This window comes from Lagenorhynchus albirostris, chromosome 7 (assembly GCF_949774975.1).
Source record: "Lagenorhynchus albirostris chromosome 7, mLagAlb1.1, whole genome shotgun sequence".
Lineage (NCBI taxonomy): Eukaryota > Metazoa > Chordata > Mammalia > Artiodactyla > Delphinidae > Lagenorhynchus > Lagenorhynchus albirostris.
In genome coordinates this window covers 16,272,261-16,294,600 of record NC_083101.1, presented here as the reverse complement: position 1 = coordinate 16,294,600, position 22,340 = coordinate 16,272,261, and the positions used below count along the sequence as shown (strand labels likewise).

General features: G+C 38.1%; 1 long non-coding RNA gene across 1 annotated transcript; it reads right to left on the bottom strand.

Annotated features, from left to right (window-relative positions):
• Nucleotides 1-606: 606 nt before the first annotated feature.
• LOC132522767 (uncharacterized) lies at nt 607-20,665 on the bottom strand. The gene is made up of 2 exons (XR_009541325.1): nt 20,574-20,665; nt 607-1,106 (listed from the first exon to the last, which is right to left on the bottom strand). It is a non-coding gene; the product is annotated as an uncharacterized LOC132522767 (long non-coding RNA).
• Between the last annotated feature and the right edge of the window lie 1,675 nt (nt 20,666-22,340).

The window sequence follows — 22,340 nt, the reverse complement described above, 5'->3', positions numbered from 1 at the left end:
AAATTATTTCTCCTACAAAGTCAATCATAAATCCTTCCATTCATACCAAGGCCTAGAGCTGTAAGCATTCCCCTTTAGTTGGCCAAGAGGAGAAATGAAACATTTGCTTTTTGTTTTCAATTGCTAGTAGCAAAATTATATTGATATGGTCAAGATGGAGCATTGAAATCAAAATTATGTAGGGAATAAAAGACAGCATAAATTAGCATTTGCTTCCACTGTGGTTTAAAGAGTTAACATTATGCCAGCCTCATATAACATTCTGGGGGTGGGTTTATGGATGGATTGGGCAATATATCAAAAACCATTAAAGACCAGTGAGTTAGACATGGCAAAAGGTCACTGCAGAGTAAATGAATGGTCATTGACAAAGGCTATTCTCAGGGAATATTGAATTATTTTCCCTGATATATGGTGACGTAGGACGTGTATGATTACAGAGCATTCAATGTACAAGGATTCATTGTTATGCTCTGTTTCAATCCTTTTGTTAATTTAGAAGTTTAACGTTATGCCATCTACCCAAAGTCACAGAGTGAGCCAAAGGAATAGCAGATGGATTAGTTATCCATGTTTGTATAACAAATTATCCCCAAACATAAAGGCTTAAAACAACAGTAAACATTTAATATCTATTACAGTTTGCATGCATGAGAAATATTGGAGAGAACTGGCTGGGTGTTTCTGTCACAGAATCTCTCACAAGGTTGCAGTCAATATGGTGACTGGAATTCCAGTCATCTGAAATCTTGATTGGGGCTGAAGGATTTGCTTCCAAGGTAGGTCCCTCATATGGCCAGCAAATTGGTAATGGCCATTGGCAGGAGGCCTTGACTTCATCTTACATAGTCTCCTCCATAGGCTGCTTGAACGTCCCCTTGCTATGGCAGCTGGCTTCTCCCAGAGTGAGTGATCCAAAGGGGATCAAGGCCAAAGTCCCAACATCTTTTAAGACCTCATGTTAGGGCTTCCCTGGTGGCGCAGTCGTTGAGAGTCCGCCTGCCGATGCAGGGGACACGGGTTCGTGCCCCAATCCGGGAAGATCCCACATGCCGTGGAGCGGCTAGGCCCGTGAGCCATGGCCGCTGAGCCTGTGCGTCCAGAGCCTGTGCTCCGCAACGGGAGAGGCCACAACAGTGAGAGGCCCGCGTACCACACACAAAAAAAAAAAAAAAAAAAAAAAAAGACCTCATGTTAGATGCCATCCAACGTGATTTCTGCAATATCCCATTGGTTACAAGGTCAACCGTATTCGGTACAGGAGGGAACTACACAAGTGCATTAGTATCAGGAGGTCAGGATCATTGGCAGTTTAAGAGTTTAGAAGAATACCTAGCATATAGTAATATTATTAAACTATAAAGTAGTATATTACTATTAATAATTAGTGTTACTATATTAATATTTTATAGCATCATAATTCTAAAGATTCATAATTTTTTTTTCTGTTCCTGTAGTCTAATTTTTGTAGGTTAAAGAAAAGAGATGAAAACATTTGGTTATAGAGTGAGAATCTGGATTCCATGACCATGGTTTTAATAACGAACCTAAGTTTTAAATCTGCCCTTAAAAAATTAGAGAAAAAATGAGTTAAATAACAGTATCTTATTTATATTTAAACATGAATAGTGACTGGATGAGTAACTATACCAATAACTATATACATATAGTATAACTATAATACATATAGTATATAATACATAATACAAATAGTACATATAAAACATATAGTATATAATATGGTACATAATACATATAATACATATAGTATATAATACATATAATGCATACAGTATAATTATAATACATATAATAGAATGACAAGAATGGTCACCCAAAAAGTTCTCATAAAATTCTGTGGGAGTTTGGGCATTTTGAAAACTTTGTGGAATGAGGAGAGACTTAATGGAGAGAGGTCATTGTAATGAATTATTTAGAGATAGTTAGATTTTTAAAAGAAAAGGAGTAGAAAAGAGGGAACAGAATGAGTTAAAATTTGATGATGGGAAATCAGAGTATTCCTGGGATGGGGGAGAAGCATCGTTTCATTTGGCTGAAGCACTGGATGGAGACAACAACTATAAAGTTTATTCTTGAGGTAACGCAGAGATGCTGTAAGTGAAGCAGGGCCTAGGAAAAGGTTCATCAGGCAGCTTTTGCAAGCTGAACTAGAGGAGTAAGAACATGGACAGAAGGAGATCAGTTAGAGGCAGCTGTACAAGGCACTCGAGGTTCAATGAGAATCTAAAAATTATGTGTCAGCATAAAAATAACTTACTTTTAATATTTTTAACAGACAGCTTTATTTTTTTTTAATGGGATTTATAGTTTGGGACATCTGAATGCACGTGGGTGCTGAGGAGAAGGCATTAACCAAACACTCTCCTAGAGCCAAAGAGGTTGAATTTAGTTAACATCATCTCTGTTTTCTTTATTCCTTCATCCAAAACCATTTTGTTAGTGACTGCATTGTTCTAGCTGCGATGAAAATTCTGTGAGGTGACAATGAAGACTCAACTTATGCCCTGTTTTTTTGTTTCCCTTAGGATAAAATATGTTCAAAAGAAGGTGCTGAGACTTGTTGTCTTTGATCTCTCTCTTCCTATTTACTCTTTTTTTTTTTTGAAGATTTAATTTTACTTATTTTTGGCTGCATTGGGTCTTCGTCGCTGTGTGCAGGCTTTCTCTAGTTGAGGCGAGCAGGGGCTACTCTTCGTTGCGGTGTGCAGGCTTCTCCTTGTGGTGGCTTCTCTTGTTATGGAGCTCTAGGCACGCTGGCTTCAGTAGTTGCAGCACGTGGGCTCAGTAGTTGTGGCACATGGGCTCAATAGTTGTGGCTCATGGGCTCTAGAGCACAGGCTCAGTAGTTGTGACACACGGGCTTAGTTGCTCCGCGGCATGTGGGATCTTCCCAGACCAGGGCTTGAACCCTTGTCCCCTGCATTGGCAGGCGGACTCCCAGCCACTGCACCATCAGGGAAGCTCTCCTCCTGTTTACTCTTGAACTCACTCCAGTGTGGTCTTTGCCTTCATGGTTTTATTAAAGATGTTTGTGCAAGTTCACCAGAGACCTCCTCCATGTTAACAAAGCCAGGGGTCAGTTCTCAGCCTACCTGTTCTTTCATAGGTATTTACCCAGTTCCTCCCTTTTGCTGCTTCTTGTCACTTGTTACCTGTCTTGCTATATCCCTCTGCTGATTTTCCTCTTGCTACTACTACATAATTTTCCACTGGTTTCTGCTACATAATTTATTTTACCAGTTCCTCTCCTTCTTTCCTACCTTTTAATGGTTCAAGTATCTAAGGGCTCATTCCTTGACCTTTTCTTCTTTATCAGCACCACTTTCTTGGTGATCTCATGTAGCCACCTGTATTAAAATGCTGTCTTGCTGTTGAAGACGTCCAAATTTATATATTTAGTTTAGACTTTTCTCTTGCCCTCTGATCCATATCTATCCATCTGCCTACTCAGTATGTACAACTAAATATAGAATTGATATTGCAAACTGAAAGTCCAAAACTGAACTAATCTTTTCCTCCAAATCTGTTATTCACATAGGCTTTTCCATCTAAGTTGGAAAGGTTTTCTTCCTTGGATTTATCCTTGGCTTTCCTCTCTCTTTACTCTACCACATTCAGTAGCTATATCACAAATCCCATTGGCTCTACCATCACAATAAGTCCAAAATCCATTCTACCATCCTGGTTTGCATCACCACATCACTACCATCTCTCACCTGGATTACTGCCTTAGCCTGCTGTACTTGCCTTCTCTTGCCATACCCAACCAATATAATTTCACTACAATGTAGGAATAATTATTTAAGAATATAAGTCATACTGTGTAGCTTCACTGTTTAAAATGCTGTCCTGGCTCCACACTTCATTCACAGTAAAAGTAAAGTCCATATTATCATCTACAAGGTCCTTTCACTCTTCCCAGCTTCATCACCATGTTATTGCCCAAGATAATGTTTTATCACTTCCTACTACTTTATCCTTGCTCATTTTTTCTCTAGGCTGTCTGGCCTTTTAGCTGTTTGGCAACACACGAGGCATAGTCATAACTTAGGAGCTTTGTACTTGTTCTCTTTGCCCAGAATTCTCTTTTCAGTGATATTTGGAAGGGTAATTCTTTCACTTCCTGAAGTCTAATGAAATGTTCTCCTCAAGGATACCTGCCCTGTTGCCCTTCTTTAAAAACTGCAGACTGTTTGCTCCACTGAAACTCTCTCTGGTATCTTTATCTCCCTCTCCTTTTCCTTTATTTCCTAGGTTATATTACCTTGTGGCATAATGTGTATATGTATTTTATTCATTATGCTTATTGTCTGTCTCTACACATTAGAATGTACCCTTCATGAGGGCAGGAATCTCTGTCTCTTTTGTTCCTGTAGAAATATCTGGCACAGAGTAGATACTCAGTAAATAATAAATGAATTCATAACACATGGGGGGACAGATACATAAATAGAGCATATATAACTATGACCAAGCACTGCTGTAACAAGGAAGGAGCAGATCTACTCCATTCTTGGGTGAAAAATGTCCTTCAGAGAAGGGCTGATCTGAGTGCACTGTGAAAGTATTAATTTTGAAACTTTGATTGTTAAAATTTAATAAGGATGGCAAATTTCTGTCCTTTATATCTATCCTATAATGGAGTTTCTGGTGAAGAACAGAGGCAATGTTGAAGGTTTTTCCTATCACACGAGAGTATACAACTTGAGGTTCAAACAATCCCACCTGAATTAAACCTTAATTAAACACCCTGGGCTTCCCTGGTGGCGCAGTGGTTGAGAGTCTGCCTGCCGATGCGGGGGACACGGGTTTGTGCCCCAGTCTGTGAGGATCCCGCATGCCGCGGAGCAGCTGGGCCCATGGGCCATGGCCGCTGAGCCTGCGCGTCCGCGTCTGGAGCCTGTGCTCCACAATGGGAGAGGCCACAACAGTGAGAGGCCCGCGTACCACCAAAAAAAAAAAACACCCTGTGCATATAGTATTTCCTATACCCACCTGCCAAAATTCTACTAGTTCATCAAGGCTGAAATTAAATAAAATATCCTCCAAGAAACCCTACTTGCTTCTCACTTATCAGAAATAAGCCCTCCCTTTTATAATTATTGGCTGGCATCCAATTCTCCCTCCTAAATTATAAACTCATTTTGAGTATAGACCTTTAGACCTACCTTTGTGTTCCTTACAGTTCACAAAAAAAGTCCCAGCATACAGTTGTAGGTAAGAGGTTACACAAAATTAGAATCCTTCCAAACCTAATAATATATTGGAATAACTCAATCCGGTTTCATTGATAACATCTAATTTTGGTGTACTGCCATAAGGCATACAGAAATTGAACCTATGATATTGGTTTTATGGGCCTCTTCAACCAAGGAGAAGAAAGAGAAAAATCATTCAATGCCTCTTATTTCCAGGAAATGTGATGGCCTTTTTACATGTATAATCCCATATGATAGTCAAAATAGCACCACAGAGCAGGTGTAATTGTCCTTTTTTGTTCTGCAAATGAAAAAACAGAGTCTCATAAATGTTAAATGACATCTTGAAGGTCACACATCCTGTAAGTGACACAGAGCTAGAGTTCTAACCCAGTTGCGTATTATTCCACTAAATCACCGTCCACAAGGCAAAGGAAATGAACAAACCAGAAGTGGTGGCAAATTCAAAATGTTGAGGAAACAATGGGCTGCAATAAAATGGACATGATGAATGTCATATTGGGGCATAGTGTGTGGAACTAATTCCACAGTGCCATAGACAATTGGTTTGGGGAACAGTTCACACTAAAGCTTACAAGACAAGGAGCTATTCTTGACTTTGTCTTGAGTAAAACACTGGTGCCATCAGTGCCGTTAAAGGAGGTTGCAGTGATAAGACACGATGATGGTTCTATAATTAAGTTTGACATTGTCACTGGAAATCATATCAGGTATTGTTGGCTCGATGAACTTTAAGGAAAAAAAAATAGAATGAGCTAGAAACTGCCTGAAGGGAAAGTTATAAAATTAAAATCCATAGAATCCAAAGGAAATGGGTTTAAGAATAAATTATGAGAATCCCAAAGATTTGTCAGCTACAGCACAACCAAAAAATAGGAGCTAAGAGGGTGATAATAGAAGCAGACTAGCTGGATGCAGGAAGAGAAGTTGATTTGGGTCAAAGAATTCTCTTTTGAATAGTATAGGACTAGTCTATGTATGTCATTCCAATGGTGAGAGTTCTATCTAAGGGACAGTAAAATAGAAAAACAGAAATAGTAAAGAAAAAATTTAAAAATATTGTCTTGTAGATATCCAAAATAAAGCCCTATACCTTATCAAATATTTTATACAGTCCTACTTATCCTACAGTTTCAGAATATGAGAAGGGAGGTGGAACTTTTATAGGCACTGTAACTGTAGCACTTTACCAAAACATTTCTTCTTCCTGAGCACACATTTTCCAGCATTCCTTCCATTATTTGTGTTTGTGTCATTGAGTACTAGCCAGTGGAACATGAAAAGAATTGACATGTGCTACTCTAGGCTGAGCCCATGAAACCCTCTTAAGGGTAAGTAAGGCTCCATGCTCTTTCCCATTCCCTTTCATGCAAATAAGCAAGACATCTTTGGAAAGCATGATTGGCAATCACAGAAGTACAACATGGAAAGATATTGCATCTACGAGATGCCCATCGATTTGGAAAGTCAATTTTTGAGGTTATTTGGGTAAGAAATAAATTTCTATAACGTTTGATCCATCATATATTTTGGGTTTGTGTGTGACAGTGATAGGTATTTCCTTAAATGATGTAAAGATTCAACCTCATTAACAGACAAATAAAGAAACAAAGACCCAGAAAATTTAGAAGTAGAGTTAAGAATAGGGACAGGGCTTCTTAAAAACTTCTTTGTTTGAGGCTAAGGGGCTGCAGCTATGGGAAGAATTGGGACCTACTTAAAATTAGGCACATTTAATGAGTATTTAATTTGAAAATTTAATAGGAGATGATCATGAGGACAAAATTATCAATATGTTTCTAAACTGACTAAGAAAGTGGAAATAAAGAATCCAAATAAATACCAGAAGAGTATAAAATGAACATAAGGGAAAGATTTAAGTGACATAGATCTGGATTCTGACTCTATTTTTTTGGCTGTGTCGGGTCTCAGTTGCAGCAGGTGGGATCTTCATTGAGGCATGTGGATGTCTTGTTACAGTGCACGGGCTTCTCTCTAGTTTTGGAGTGTGGTTTTTCTCTCTCTAGTTTTGACACGTTGGTTTAGATTCTTTGAATGACTTTGATATGGAAAGTTCAGGAAACAACAATAAAACAGAAAAAGATCAGTCAAATGTTCTACTCTGTCTACATGTCTTAATAAATGTGATGAACTAAACACTCATATTTTCTAGACAGTATCATTCCTCTGACCAAACAAACAGAAGTCTTTTACTCACGGACATAGAAAACAAACTTATGGTTACCAAAGGGGATAGTGCAGGTGGAGCGAGATAAACTAGGAGTTCGGGATTAACATATACACACTACTATATATAAAATAGGTAAACAAGGACCTACTCTATAGCACAGGGAACTCTACTCAATATCTTGTAAAAACCTATAATGGAAAAGAATCTGGAAAAAATATATGTGCATATATATACACACATATATATATTACTGAATTACTTTGCTGTACACCTGAAACTGACACAACATTGTAAATTAACCATACTTCAATTAAAAAAATAAAACAGGAGTGTATTCTTTTTTTCAGGAGTCCTTTTTTTTCCGTGGATTTATGTGATATTTCAGTAGATCCCTTTTGATTTTTGGGTGTGGACATCAGAGGGGAACTGCCTTCCTCTGCAGACTTTTTGAAATAGGGAGACATGCTCTGATCCCTTTTACTACCCTCTCTCAGAAATAAAAATGTGACATCAAATCATGGCTCTCTTAGCTCTGATATGAAACCTAGGGTCAAGTTAAAAAGGAAATGTACCATCTCCAAACAAACCAACAAAAAATCTTAAGTACAAGATTTAGCAGGTTTTACATGTATTTCTTCCCTCAGTGTGTTCTGTTTTCTTGGAGAAAGTTTAAATGTAATGAAGCCCAGAGAAGAGCCTAGATAAGAGACACTATCTGCTAATGCCACCTGCATCCAATGAGAAAGGCAGCACTGGGATATGGTGATAATTCTAGCGTGCCAAGTCCAGTTAGGAGATTCATCAGAGTCTCACAAAGAGAAGCACAGCACTGGGACTTCCTATCATCTCTAGCTTCTATCTATTCATTAATAAGTAAGAGTCAGAGGAGTAGAGAACATATTGGTATTATGTATCCTGGGAGGTAAAGATCAAGAGGTGAGCCAGTCCGGTTAGTGTGAAAGCAATTAGTTCTAATAAAACCAGGGAAATGTTTAACAGGTCTGAGGGAGCCAGCAACGCAGTAGCAGATGAGATTCTGGGTAGAGGAGATTGGCTGGCTGGTCGAAATGATTGTCTTAATGACTCCACCTGAAGATGGGTGCTGAAAGCATTTTATGAGAGGGATGGACGAGTCATGGCAGGAAGTGCAATAAAGACTTCAGAGATGCATATGCCCTGTCAGTTGGCAAAGTGAGTTTTAAGAAAAGAGAACTGATTTAACTGCTACACAAGTCACTCTCATAGATTATGTTTTCAGGTTAATAACATTGAAGAGGAGAAATAGAAATGGTTTTAGAAGAATCATGCAGCCGTTTCAGGATACCAAGGACATTTTAGGTTTTAAGATTTTTGTTACAAATAACAAATGAAGAAATGGGAGAGTTGTTAAACTAAAATAAATCTACAGGAAAGGACCCAGGAGCCATTTCACAAAAGAAAAGGAGGAAGACCATGGCTACATTTTTCAATAAGAAAAGAAAATATAAGTGCAGCAAGTAAAGGCATACCTTGTATTGTGCTTTGCTCTACTGCACTTTGCAGATATGCTGTTGTTTTACAAATTGAAGGTGTGTGGCAGCCCTGCATCGAGCAAGTCTGTTGGCATCACTTTTCCAACAGCATTTGCTCACTTCATGTCTCTGCATTTTGGTAATTCTCGCAATATTTCAAACATTTTCATTACTATTACCTTTGTTATGGTGATCTGTGATCTTTCATGTTACTTTTGTAATTGTTTAGGGGTGCCTTAACACACACCCACATAAGACTGTGAACTTAATTGATAAATGTTTTGTGTGCTCTGACTGCTCCACTGACCGGACATTCAGCCGTCTCTCTCTCTCTCTTCTGGCCTCCCTATTCCCTGAGACAAAACAATATTAAGATTAGGCCAATTAATAACCCTACAACGGCCTCTAAGTGTTCAAGTGAAAGGAAGAGTCACACATCTCTCACTTTAAAGCTATAAATAATTAGGGTCAGTGAAGAAGGCATATCAAAAGCTGAGATAGGCCAAAAGGTAGGCCTCTTACACCCAACAGTTAGACAAGGGGTGAATGCAAAGGAAAAGTTCTTGAAGGAAATTAAAAGTGCTGTGGTAGTGAACACACAAATGATAAGAAAACAAAACAGCCTTCTTGCTGATATGGAGAAAGTTTAAGTGGTCTTAACAGAGGATCATGCCAGCCACAACATTCCCTTAAGACAAAACCTAATGTAGAGGAAGGCCCAATCGCTCTTCAATTCTGTGAAGGCTGAGAGATCTGAAGAAGCTGCAGAACAAAAGCTTCAAGCTAGCAGAGGTTGGCTCATGAAGCTAAAGTAAAGAAGCTGTCTCCATAACATAAAAATGCAAGGTGAAGAAGCAGGTGCTGATGCAGAAGCTGCAGCAAGTTATCCAGAAGACCTAGCTAAGATAATGATAAAGGTGGCTACACTAAAGAACAGGTTTTAAATGTAGATGAAACAGCCTTATATCGGAAGAGGGTGCCATTTAGGACTTTCATAGCTAGAGAGGAAAAGTCAGTGCCTGGCTTCAATGCTTCAAAGGAGAAGCTGACTCTCTTGTTACGGGTTAATGCAGCGGGTGATTTGAAGTCAGTGTTCAGTTACCATTTCAAAAATCCTAGGGCCCTTAAGAACTATTCTAAGCCTACTACTCTGCCTGTGCTCTATAAGTGGAGAATCAAAGCCTGAATGACAGCACATCTATTTACAGCATGGTTTATAGAGTATTTTAAGCCTACTGTTGAGAGCTATGCTCAGAAAAAAAGATTCCTTTCAAACTATTGGTGTTCATTGGCAGCGCACCTGGTCACCCAAGAACTCTGATGAAGATGTACAATGAGATTAATGTTATTTTTATACCTGCTAACACAACATCCATTCTGCAGCACATGGATCAAGGAGTAATCTCGACATTCAATTCTTTTATTTAAGAAATACATTTTGTAATGCTACAGCTGCCATAGATAGTGATTCCTCTGATGGATCTGCACAAAGTTAACTGAAAACCTTCTGGAAAGGATTCACCATTCTAAATGCCATTAAGAACATTCATGATTCATGGGAAGATGTCAAAATATCAACATTAACAGGAGTTTGGAAGAAGTTGACTCCAACCTTCATGGATGACTTTGAGGAGTTCAAGACTCTAGTTAGAAAGTAACCACAGATGTGGTGGAAATAGCAGCAAAACTAGAATTAGAAGTGAAGCCTGAAGATGTGACTGAATTGCTGCAATCTCATGATAAAATTTCACGAATGAAGAGTTGCTTCTTGTAGATGAGCAAAGAAAGTGGTTCCTTGAGATGGAGTCTGCTCCTGGTGAAGATGCTGTGAAGATTGTTGAAATGAGGACAAAGTATTTAGAATAAATAAAGCATTATGGAGCCAGTTCTATAAAGAATAAAATATTAATTTATTGGTCACACATTCTTTTGAAATATCAGGTACCCATTAAAATACTTATAATAAGTTTAGGGAGTTCCCTGTGGTGCAGTGGTTAAGAATCCGCCTGCCAATGCAGGGGACATGAGTTCGAGCCCTGGTCCGAGAAGATCCCACATATCGCAGAGCAACTAAGCCCATGCACCACAACTACTGAGCCTGCTCTCTAGAGCCCACAAGCCACAACTACTGAAGCCCGTGCACCTAGAGCCTGTGTTCCGCAACAAGAGAAGCCACCGCAGTGAGAAGCCCGCTCACCGCAAAGAAGAGTAGCCCCCGCTTGACTCAACTAGAGGAAGCCCACACGCAGCAACAAAGATCCAACGCAGCCAAAAATAAATTTAAAAAAATATATACTGATAATGATTTTGTAGTGAAGTGAAAAAAATGTGTGTACATAAGATGGATGCTAAGCCAATAAATTAGGGTAAAATTAAAATATATAGCATGAGTTAAGTTACTTAAAATATATCCAGAAGACTTAGATGTAAATTATCAAAATATGATCAACAGCCAAGATTTTAAATCATGCTTTAATGCAGGATATTTTTCTCTCTTCATAATTGTGTACGTTTCCAAACATTTACCTATTGTCTATACATTGCATAAATTCCCAGTTAATTTTTAAATGAAGTAAGCAATTTTAAAATATTTAAGGCATGCAAAAGTATAAAATCTAATGAGAACAAAGGGTATACCATGAAATTCAAGCCTCTTTCCATCTGTCTTTAATGATTTCCTTCCCTTCCCTAGAAGGAGGCAATCAAGTCACAGTTATCTGTTTTGAGTGTGTCATTCCTGAGATATTCTAGGGAAATGTGTAATTTATTCAGCCACTTTTCTATTGATATAGAGCCAGATCACCTTTGATTCACTGGTGTGACAAACGCAACTACAAAGAATATCTTCAAATTCGGTAATTTAGAAGCATATGTCTGAGTATTAATTATTTTGTATTACTGTTTCCTGGTGTTGTTCTTTAATCAGTGATTTAAATTCTTTTTTCTTAAATTATCTTTATCTTCTGATGGCTTCAGAGGTGGAGTTAGACTCTCACTGTCTTCTGTATAGACGAAGGTCCTCTTGCAACCTCCAACTACCTCAAAAGTAGACTTAACGTTGTATTGCTCTGAGCAGCACAACTAGATCCACAGAACTGAAGTAATAGGGGAAGCATATTTCAGGTCAGTACCAAGAAGTGCTGCCTAATAACAGCAGTAATGACAGTGACAGCAAGTTCTATTTCCATTTTTAGTGACCTCTCTCTTGAGCTACCTTATGAGACAGCCAGTTCTTCAGTATTGGAAATATTCCAAGAGAGCCTGGAATGACCCATCAAATACATTGAGGGGAAAATTGTAAATGTTTGAAGGGGATGACCTAGAATATTTTCCTCTAAGTCCAGCATCCTCTTTTGCCTATGTTAGAACTTTTGGATTAAGAATTTAGTTAACATCCTAATGAACTTACAAGGAAGGGTTGGAAAAGTCACTTAGCTTTTAGTTTTCTATGCTGTAAAAAAAGTGACTTGAATAGTCCTGTCAGAAGAATATTACACAGATTAATTAGCCGATGGCTGCACAGTGATAAAGATTATACAGTACCAGGTCTACCTAATAATAAGGGCTGCAGAAAGGGCCAATTGGACTTTTCCCATTTAACCAGCACTTTGTAATGGTAAAATGGAGGGCAAAGGTTGAAATGGCCAAACAGAATAAAAATATAGAAAGAGTACATAGCGTGCAAATGCAAATGCTTAAAAACACACACATGACAACAACTTAATTAACCTGTAGAGACCTCTGCCACCTAATGGTCTCAAAGCAGATAGATTAGACAGGATATTTAAAAGGGATTATGGTTTGTAATGAGAAGAGGATCTGCAGTTAACTAGCATATCCTGGTTTGGGCTTTTAAAATGACCTTCTAATTTTGTACTTTAAAAGATAAGCTTTATTTTTTAGAAGAGTTTTAGAATTACAAAAAATTTACAGAGAGAGTCCACAGAATTCTTATACACCCCACAGCCAGTTTCTCCTATTAATAACATTTTTCATTAGTATGGTACATTTGTAATAATCGATGAACTGATATTTATACATTGTTATCAACTACTGTTCATACATTAGATTTCCTTAGTTTTTACCTAATTTCCTTTTCCTGTTCCAGGATCCCATCCAAGGTACAACAGTACATTTAGTCATCATACCTCCTTAGGTTCCTCTTGGCTATCACAGTTTATCCAGTTTTTCTTCTTTTCAATGACTACTATGAACTGAATTAATTATGTCTCTCTCAAAATTGATATGGTGAAGCCCTGGCACCCATTGTGTTGATATTTGGATGGGGCCTTTGGGAGGTAATTTGGTTTAGATGAGGTCAGGAATGTGGGGCCCTCATGATAGAATTGGTGTTCTCAAAAGAAGAGACGCCAGAGAGTTTGCGTTCTCTCTCTCTCACCAACCCCCACCCCGCCCTCATGGGAATCAGTGAGAAGGCGACTGTCTGCAAGCCAGAAAGAGAATCTCACCAGAACTCAACCATGCTGGTACCCTGATTGCAGACTTCTAGCCTGCAGAACAGTGAGAAAACTATTGTCTGTTTTTAAGGCACTCATGTTATAGAATTTTGTTATGGCAATCCAAGCTAAGACCACTGTGACCTTGACAGATTTGAGGAGAACTGATCAAGTATTTTGTAGGATGTCTCTCAATTTGGATTTCTCTGATGTTTTTCTCAGGATTAGATGGAGATATATGTTTGGGGGAGCAAGATCGCAGAGGTAAAGTGCCATTTTTATCATAACATATCAAAGGGACATGCTCTCAACATAAATCATTACTGATGTTGATCCTGATCAACCAGCTGAGGTCAAGTTTGCCAGGTCTCTCCTCTGGCAAGTTCCGATCTTTCCCTTTCCAAGGAAGTCTGCTACGTGCAGTACACACTTAATGTGGAGGGAGCTAGGATGACAGAGGGTCTACATAAGTTATTTAACATTCTTCTGCATGGAAGGCCTGCCTTTTTTCTCCCATTAATCTATGTATTCAATCTTTATTTGTACCACTGTTGACTCATGAATATTCATTTTACACTTGGGGTTGTGATCCGATATGACTTTGTTTATTTTGTTGCTAAATGTTTTCCAGCTTTAACCAGTGGGGGCCCTTTCAGTTGGCTCTTGTGTCCCTTTGAAATACAGTCAGCCCTCTGTATCCCACATCTGTGGTTGCAACCAATTAACTGCTGGTGAAAAATATATGGAAAAAAATTCCAGAAAGTTCCAAAAACGAAAACTGATTTAAAGTATACAGAAAGATGTGCATAGGTTATATGCAGATTCTATGCTATTTTATATAAGGGATTTGAGCATCTGTGGATTTTGGTACTCGCAGTGGTTCCTAGAACAAATCTCCTGTGGATACTGGAGGATGACTGTACTCTCATCATAGTTTTTTGTTGTTGTTGTTTCTTCCTCTTGAGCCCTTTTTTACTTGCTGCCATTACAAGATGCTTCAGGCTCACCTTGTATAAATCATGCCTGAGCCAAAGAATCAGCCTCTTCTCCAAGAGTCGTGTTGTTTTGTTTGTTTGTATGTTTGTTTTGTTAGTTGGTGGATTATATTAGAGACCAAGATGTGGGCCCTAAGTGTGTTATAGGCTTACCCTTTGGTAGCAACTTTATTTTTTCTCTTTCCCACAATTATTCATGGGAATTTTCTGTTGCTAATAAGAACAAAACCACTTAGTTCTCATGTTAGGCAAGATGGTATATGTGATGAATTTTGGTAAGGTATAAAGTGCCAAAGATATAGAATAGGTCTATATTGTTGGTCATAGGTTGAGTGACCTCATAGGTAGTATCTACACATGGATTAATGGGCAGTAATGAAAGAAATAAGGGAAGGTGTTACATACACATGGCACACTCACACACCTAATCTTCTCAGTCATTTTCACTCACTAGGATTGTTGGCTTCCAACTTCTTAAAAATAACAGTATCAGCATGTACTACAACGTTCATTGCAGCACTATTTACAATAGCCAGGACATAGAAGCAACCTAAGTGTCCATCGACAGATGAATGGATAAAGAAGATGTGACACATTTATACAATGGAATATTACTCAGCCGTAAAAAGGAATGAAATTGAGTTATTTGTAGTGAGGTGGATGGACCTAGAGTCTGTCATACAGAGTGATGTAAGTCAGAAAGAGAAAAACAAATACTGTATGTTAACACATATATATGGAATCTAAAAAAAAAAAGTTTCTCATGAACCTAGGGGCAGGACAGGAATAAGGACACAGACGTAGAGAGTGGACTTGAGGACATGGGGAGGGAGAAGGGTAAGCTGGGACGAAGTAAGAGAGTAGCATTGACGTATATACACTACCAAATGTAAAATAGCTAGCTAGTGGGAAGCAGCTGCATGGCACAGGGAGATCAGCTCGGTGCGACCACCTAGAGGGGTGGGATAAGGAGGGTGGGAGGGAGATGCAAGAGAGAGGGAGGGGGTATGGGGATATACATATGCATATAGCTGATTCACTTTGTTATACAGCAGAAACTGACACAACACTGTAAAGCAATTATACTCCAAAAAAGATATTAAACAAAAAAACCTAAAATAAATAAATAAATAAAACAAAAAATAACAGTATCAGGAACTCTATGCTATTTTCAAAGGAATCCAATTCTTCTAATTTTCTCTATACTCCTGACACTTTAGTGTTTATTTACCAAGATACGGATGTCTCCATAAGTACCTTCTGCTGGGTTTCAAGGCTTTTTGTTTGTTTGTTTTAGCATTATTTTCTTCACTGAAGGAATCTTAACATTATTAGTTTTAATCATCTGATTTTGAACAGTGTAAACATTTAATTGGTTCTGAAAATTCTTCAGTAGTAGAGTAAATTAGATGAGCATGTTGGACATACTTTTCATGCAAGGTGGAAAAAAAAAAAAAAAAACAGCCTGAAACTGTAGAACAGTGAATATGATGAACAGTGAAGTTTTTCAGTTTCGTAAAGGAAGCTGACTAGAATCTCTTAAGTATGAGAAAAATTAAAATACACTGATATTCAAGTGGGATTGGTAGGCAACACTCTTCTGAGTAAGTCTGTAAAAAAGCGGGTCAGGTGGTTTGAAGATTATTCAGTATTAGTATATCTGTGTAAGTAAATATCATTCTTTTAAACCCAAAACGTTAAGCCTGATAAAATTGTTTTGATTGGTTGGTCCTGAATTTTAAAAGGCAATTTTAGTTTTAAATGAGGGGAAGCTTTATTATTATTTTTATTTTCATCTCCATTGCTGCAATATCATACAACTTCCATGATTTGCCTACACATATAGGTAAATAAAACCTTCCCACTACACTGAAAATCAAATTCATCTTCTTACCATGGTTCATGGGGTCCTATACTGTCTGGCCCCTGTCTTCCTGTCTACCCTTATCTTCTACTCATTCTGTTCTTCTACTGTTCTCTACACATAAGCCACCCTGGCCTTCTTTCTGCCCCTCAAACAATTTGAGCTCACTCCCTCCCCACTTAGGTTCTCAGCAGACTCTCTTCTTCTGTGTGGAATGTTCTGTTCCTATTTCTTCCAAGGATTGCTCCTTGTCATCATTTCAGGTCTTATCTCAAATGCTCTGAAAAACTTTTCCTTAGCGCCTTGTCTAAATAATGCCCAATTGTTTTTTTATACCACTGTTCATTTATTTCTTTAGAGCACATATCATCACCTGAACTTATCACACTGGTTTATTTATTTATATGCATCATTTCATTTAACAGATATCAAAGAACACCTACTATGTGCCAGACACTGTTAGAGGCTCTGTGCACATAACAGTAAACTATAAAAACAGTAAATAGTAAATAAAACAGAAAATTCCCCTGACTTTGTGATGCCTACCATTATAGTAGGGTACAGTGGTCAGTAAGCAAATAGTAGAGGTCATATATCATACGTTGGGTGGGTGTAAGTTCTATAGAGACTAATAAAATAAAGGAAAGGGAAAGGGAGGCCTGGGGTAGCAGTTGGTGGTGGTGATCAGGGCACATTTCCTTAACAAGGTGACATGGGAGCCGACTGAAGTTAGTATTGGCAATCTGAGCAAGAAAGGTCTTGAAGCAGAAGTGTACTTGTTCTTTTTGATGCATAACATCAAGAGTCCAGGTGACTTGAGTGGACTGGATGAGGCAGGAAGTTGTAGTTGATAAAGTCCTAAAAGTAGGGCTTCCCGGGTGGCGCAATGGTTGAGAGTCCGCCTGCCGATGCAGGGGACATGGGTTCGTGCCCCAGTCCAGGAAGATCCCACATGCCGCAGAGCAGCTGGGCCCGTGAGCCATGGCTGCTGAGCCTGCGTGTCTGGAGCCTGTGCTCCGCAGCGGGAGAGGCCACAGCAGTGAGAGGCCCGCGTACCACAAAAAACCAAAAAAAGTCCAAAAAGTAATAACCATGTAGGGGCTTGAGACTACTGATTTCCCTATAAATATGAAGGTACATGTTCTGTAGGCATTTGAAATAGTAGACTTTTCCAACCTTCTCTCTCCTCCCACTCTGCAGAAGCTGAGGACAAGGAACTCTGTAGTATTACTACCCCCAAAGAGCTGAGATCACAATAGGTCCAAGAGTGATGATGATAGTAAACTGCCAGAATTGAATTACTGAGACATTTACTGCCACATCTAATCCATTGAGCGTAGTTCAGTGATTACTTAAATATGTTACAAGTGCTCTCTAGGTTTTAAAAAAGGAACTGGAATATTCCTTTACAGATATTCTTTTACACACATTCCTATGTGTTTTTTTAAGATTAGCCATTAATAGTAAACATTAATATTAACTATTATTTAAATTTAGTATGTTAGAGCTTTAAAATACTTTGAAAATATAAGCTAGTATTTTTAAAAATAGCATTTAATATTATTAATGAAGGCTTAAATCACAAAAACTAATCTCAGAATAAAAACATATATGTGTGTGTGTGTGTATATATATATATATATACACACACACACACATATATGTACCCACATACACAAAAACACACATACACATACAGACATAAAAATTAGCAGAGGTGTGTTCTCCAAGAACCTCCCTTCCTGGGTCATGGTTTTATTCTAACCCTCATTCTGGGATTTCTCTTTATAATTTGACTGGATAGACACGCTAGACCTCTCCATGGATCACTATATTTTGTATGATAACTATGAAAAGGGATGATACTTATGAAGAATAATGTTCTGGAATACTGTTTTAACACATCATTTTGAGTAAAAATTAACATCCATTTATGGTTAAAAGTCTCAATAAAGTGGGTACAGAGGGAACATACTTCAACATAATGAAGACCATATATGACAAACCCACAGCTAACATCATACTCAGTGGTGAAAAGCTAAAAGCATTTCCTTTAAGATCAGGAATGAGACAAGGATGCCTACTCTTGCCACTTTATTTCAACACAGTATTGGATGTTCTAGCCACATCAGTTAAGCAAGAAAAAGAAATAAAAATAATCCAAATTGGAAAGGAAGGAGTAAATCTGTCATTGTTTGCAGATGTCATGATACTACATATAAAATCCTAAAGACGCCACCAAAACACTATTAGGACTAAAAAATAAAATAGGTGAGTACAAACTTCCAGTTATAAAATAAATGAGTAATGTGGATGAAATGCACAGTATGGGGAATAAAGTCAGTAATATTGTCATAACTTTCTTTGTATGGTGACAGATGGTAACTAGACTTGGCATGATGGTCATTTTGTAAGATACAGAAATATCAACTCACTCTATTGTGCACCTGGAACTAACATGATGTTATAGGTCAATTATACTTCAATAAAAAGAGAAAATAAAAGAAAATCAGAATTGTTCATGATCACCTGGCAAGTCAAATTAGTAGATTTCAACAGAAAATTTTCAAGACTGAAGGGCTGTGTATTCTTAAGTGATATTTCTACTCAGTGGTAATGTTTAACTGAGCCTTTGATTTCTGTTTATTTTTTCTCCTTTTGGATGCCTACAGGTGTAGAATGAGGAAGTTATAAATGAATTATTCAGAAGATTTTGGCTGTAATACAGAACTGAAGTAAAATCTATTAATCATTTCTCCATTACTGATGCCCCTATACTAAGTCACAATGATTCTTTATTGGGCAAGCATACCAGATTGGTGTCCCATGATAATTTAAAAGGCATAACAGTGAGACACAAATATGTATCACAAAGAGAAACCCATCATCCCTCCAACTGACTTGTGCATTGTTGAAAATGAAAGCAGAATTTCCAGGAGGTGTACAATAATGCTTCCATGGCAATTTTGGATCTCAGTTTCATTCCCAACTTGGGCATTTGGTTTCCACAACAAACCACTATCTTTTCTTGTGCAATAAGGTTAAGGTCTGTGCCCAGTTCACAAGGGCATTGTACAGCTTATTAAATATACATAATATGTTTTGGAACTGTCCTTAGAATGAATGAGATGGATGCAAAACAAGATTAACCTCTGTTGTGTGGCTTTTCTGAGTCTAATCAAATGTATAACACATCTTTTTTCAAAAGGTACATGGCAAAATCTACAATATATGCAATGTTAATAAACTTCTCCTAGCTTTAATGATCCCTATTAGGACACCACATATTTTAGTTATATTGTCAAATGTATTTGAGAGCCCCACTTGGTTGTGCACAGTGTACATTAGAGAGAAAAAGGTATTTTTCTCCATGGAGGAAATTCATGTTATCACACTGAATGATTGGTACCATGATTGAGGGGGGAAAGGAAATGCAGTCAGCATGAAATTGATTCAATTTACTTACTTAAAGCAGATTCCACATCAACCTACTAATAACTCCACTAATGGTAATAATAATTGTAATTATAATTGAGGTTATTAAATACTATAAAAGCTACATAACTTTTTTTTTTACAGCTAAACAAAAACCTTAAAATCCCTAATAATCCAAGACAAGTTTTGGTCCTCCTGTTAAACACTATACTCATTCTTTCATTCATTCACCCATCCATATCTGCATTTGATAAATATTTATCAAACACCTACTATATGCCAGGGCCTATACCTGTATTTGGAGATACAGCCTTGAATGAAATCAGGTGAAGACCCCTCTCCTTATTGAGCATGAATTTATAGTTATTAGTTTACCATATAATTGTTTGTTACATAAAGTGTCTCATGTGGTGATAACTGACTGGGGGAAGAATAATGCAAGGGATGTGTGGTGATTGTGGGAAGAGAGTTGCACTTTTAAGTAGCGTGGTTGGGGAAGGACATGCTGAAAAAGTGAAAGTAGAGCACAAAGCTGAGGGACAAAGATGATTCCATGCAGATTCTTAGAGTGAGAGCATTTCTAGCAGAAGACAAGAAAGCACATTAAACCTGAGGCAGGGGAGCCTGCTTAGCAGTATTCAATCACGAGACCAGAGTGAACCCAGTGAAGAGGAGAGCAATGAGAGATAATAGAGCCAGACCTTGTAGGACTTTTTAGGCCATTTTAAAGGTCTTTTGTGTTTGGAAATATGAAGAGATCAATGAAATAGGAGAAACTGTGATCATAGCATCCTAGAAGCAGAATGAAAAGAGGTTCAAGGAGAATTTTAATAGTACTGTCTACTATCACATTATAGTGCAAATAACCATTGTTCCTTACCTGTGATGTTCAGAGAACTCTGACCTCTAGGTGAATAACTACCATGTTTGTCTTATTCTCCATTGTCTCTGCTGCAACTAGCCCAGTGCCTGATACATAGAAACACTCAATAGATATCTATATTTCAAATAGATGAATACACTTTCTAGCTTAATGATTATAGCAAAATTATTCATTAGCTTTCTCTCTTACAGATAAGAGAAGACCAAGAGAGGGTAAGGGAGGTACTGTCGGGTTTTCTGAGCCTACAACTGGTGGTCCTTCTGGTCTTGATAATAGAACTTGAAATTTTCAGAGTAAATGCCTGAGATCTGGGACTTTCCTTCTCCTCTTGAATGTTAGAAAAATCTGAACCTTACCTGCTGCTCATTGCTGGCTTTGAATACCTCTTGGTGCTGATTTTGCCTCCCCACTCTAAGATGTCACCAGCTACCCTGCTGAATTCACATCTTGCCAACCACAACCTAGCTTGGGCCTCAAATGGCCAGCGTAAACAAACCAAAAATTATCACTTGGAAGGAACATCTGATTATCTCAGCAGCAATTGCAATGAAAACAGAACACAGGAAAGGGCAGCTGTCTACTTCACTGCTTTCATTCCAGGCTCTGATTGTTATGGAATGAGGTGGCCTTTCCACCTGGCAGTGGATCATAGGACCAGGTGGTGCCAGGTGGCATGGACTGTGGGGAAGAAGTTGGAACATCTGTGACCCACCCATTTAGGCTCTGATGAGTCTCTTCAAATCTCTAGGATGCCCTAATCTACAAAAAATAAAAATATAACAAAGAAGGGTCCTAGAGATCTGGTTTGGGATCCTGGCCCTACAACTTACATGCTGGTGATCTTAAGCAAGATGTTTTTACCTCTCTGAGATACTGTTGCATCAGTGGTGAAATGTTAATAATGCCCAATTCACAATGTTGTTGTGAGAATTAATGGAAAACCATGCGAAAAGAATTAGCTATGGTGGAGACCACAAAATGTTGGTTGACTGTGATGCAAAATTGCACTAATAATGTTCAGCTTACTAGAGTTCTTTATCGGGGTTTGGAGCAAATGTGTACTCAACTAATGAAAACATTATATTGCATTGTAGTGTTAAAAGATAAACTGAGACATGTTAAAAGTTCTAAGAGTTTATCTGAGCAAAAATAAATTCACATTGGGCATCATCCAGTCTAGAAGAGAGGAAGGAGCTTCGAGGAGCTATACAAAATGAATGACTTTTACAGCAGAAGGAAGCGAGAACAAGGAAGTTATACTATGCAAAAAAAGTGGATCGGTTAGCGTATAGTTACTTTCCTTTAGGGAATGGCAGGGCTGTGTAATGCAGATGACCCATCTAGTGCTAATCAGAAGATTCCCAATTGACTGGGTTAAGATTCCATTTCTGAGAGAGCGGAAACTGTAGTTAAGTCTCAGTTTGGTGATGTGGGGCTTATCATCAGCGACTTTCTGGGGACTTGTTTTTAACAGTATGGACACCATACAGGGAGATCTATCTGTACCTGAGGACAGAATTTTTTATATTATTGGGTCCCCAAATCTTCTAACATCCTCCAGTGTTTACTCATAATCTCAGTGAGAAAATTAATCTCACTGAGATGTTAATATTATATATGTATAATTTCTGTGCAATATATGCTATAATTAATGTGGTTATGGATATTTTGTCTTCATACTACAGGTAAGTTGGAGGGAATCCTTAACATCTTAGTTGTGAGTGGGTCTTAACTTGTTGAGTGAGATTGATCTCATAGTCAACT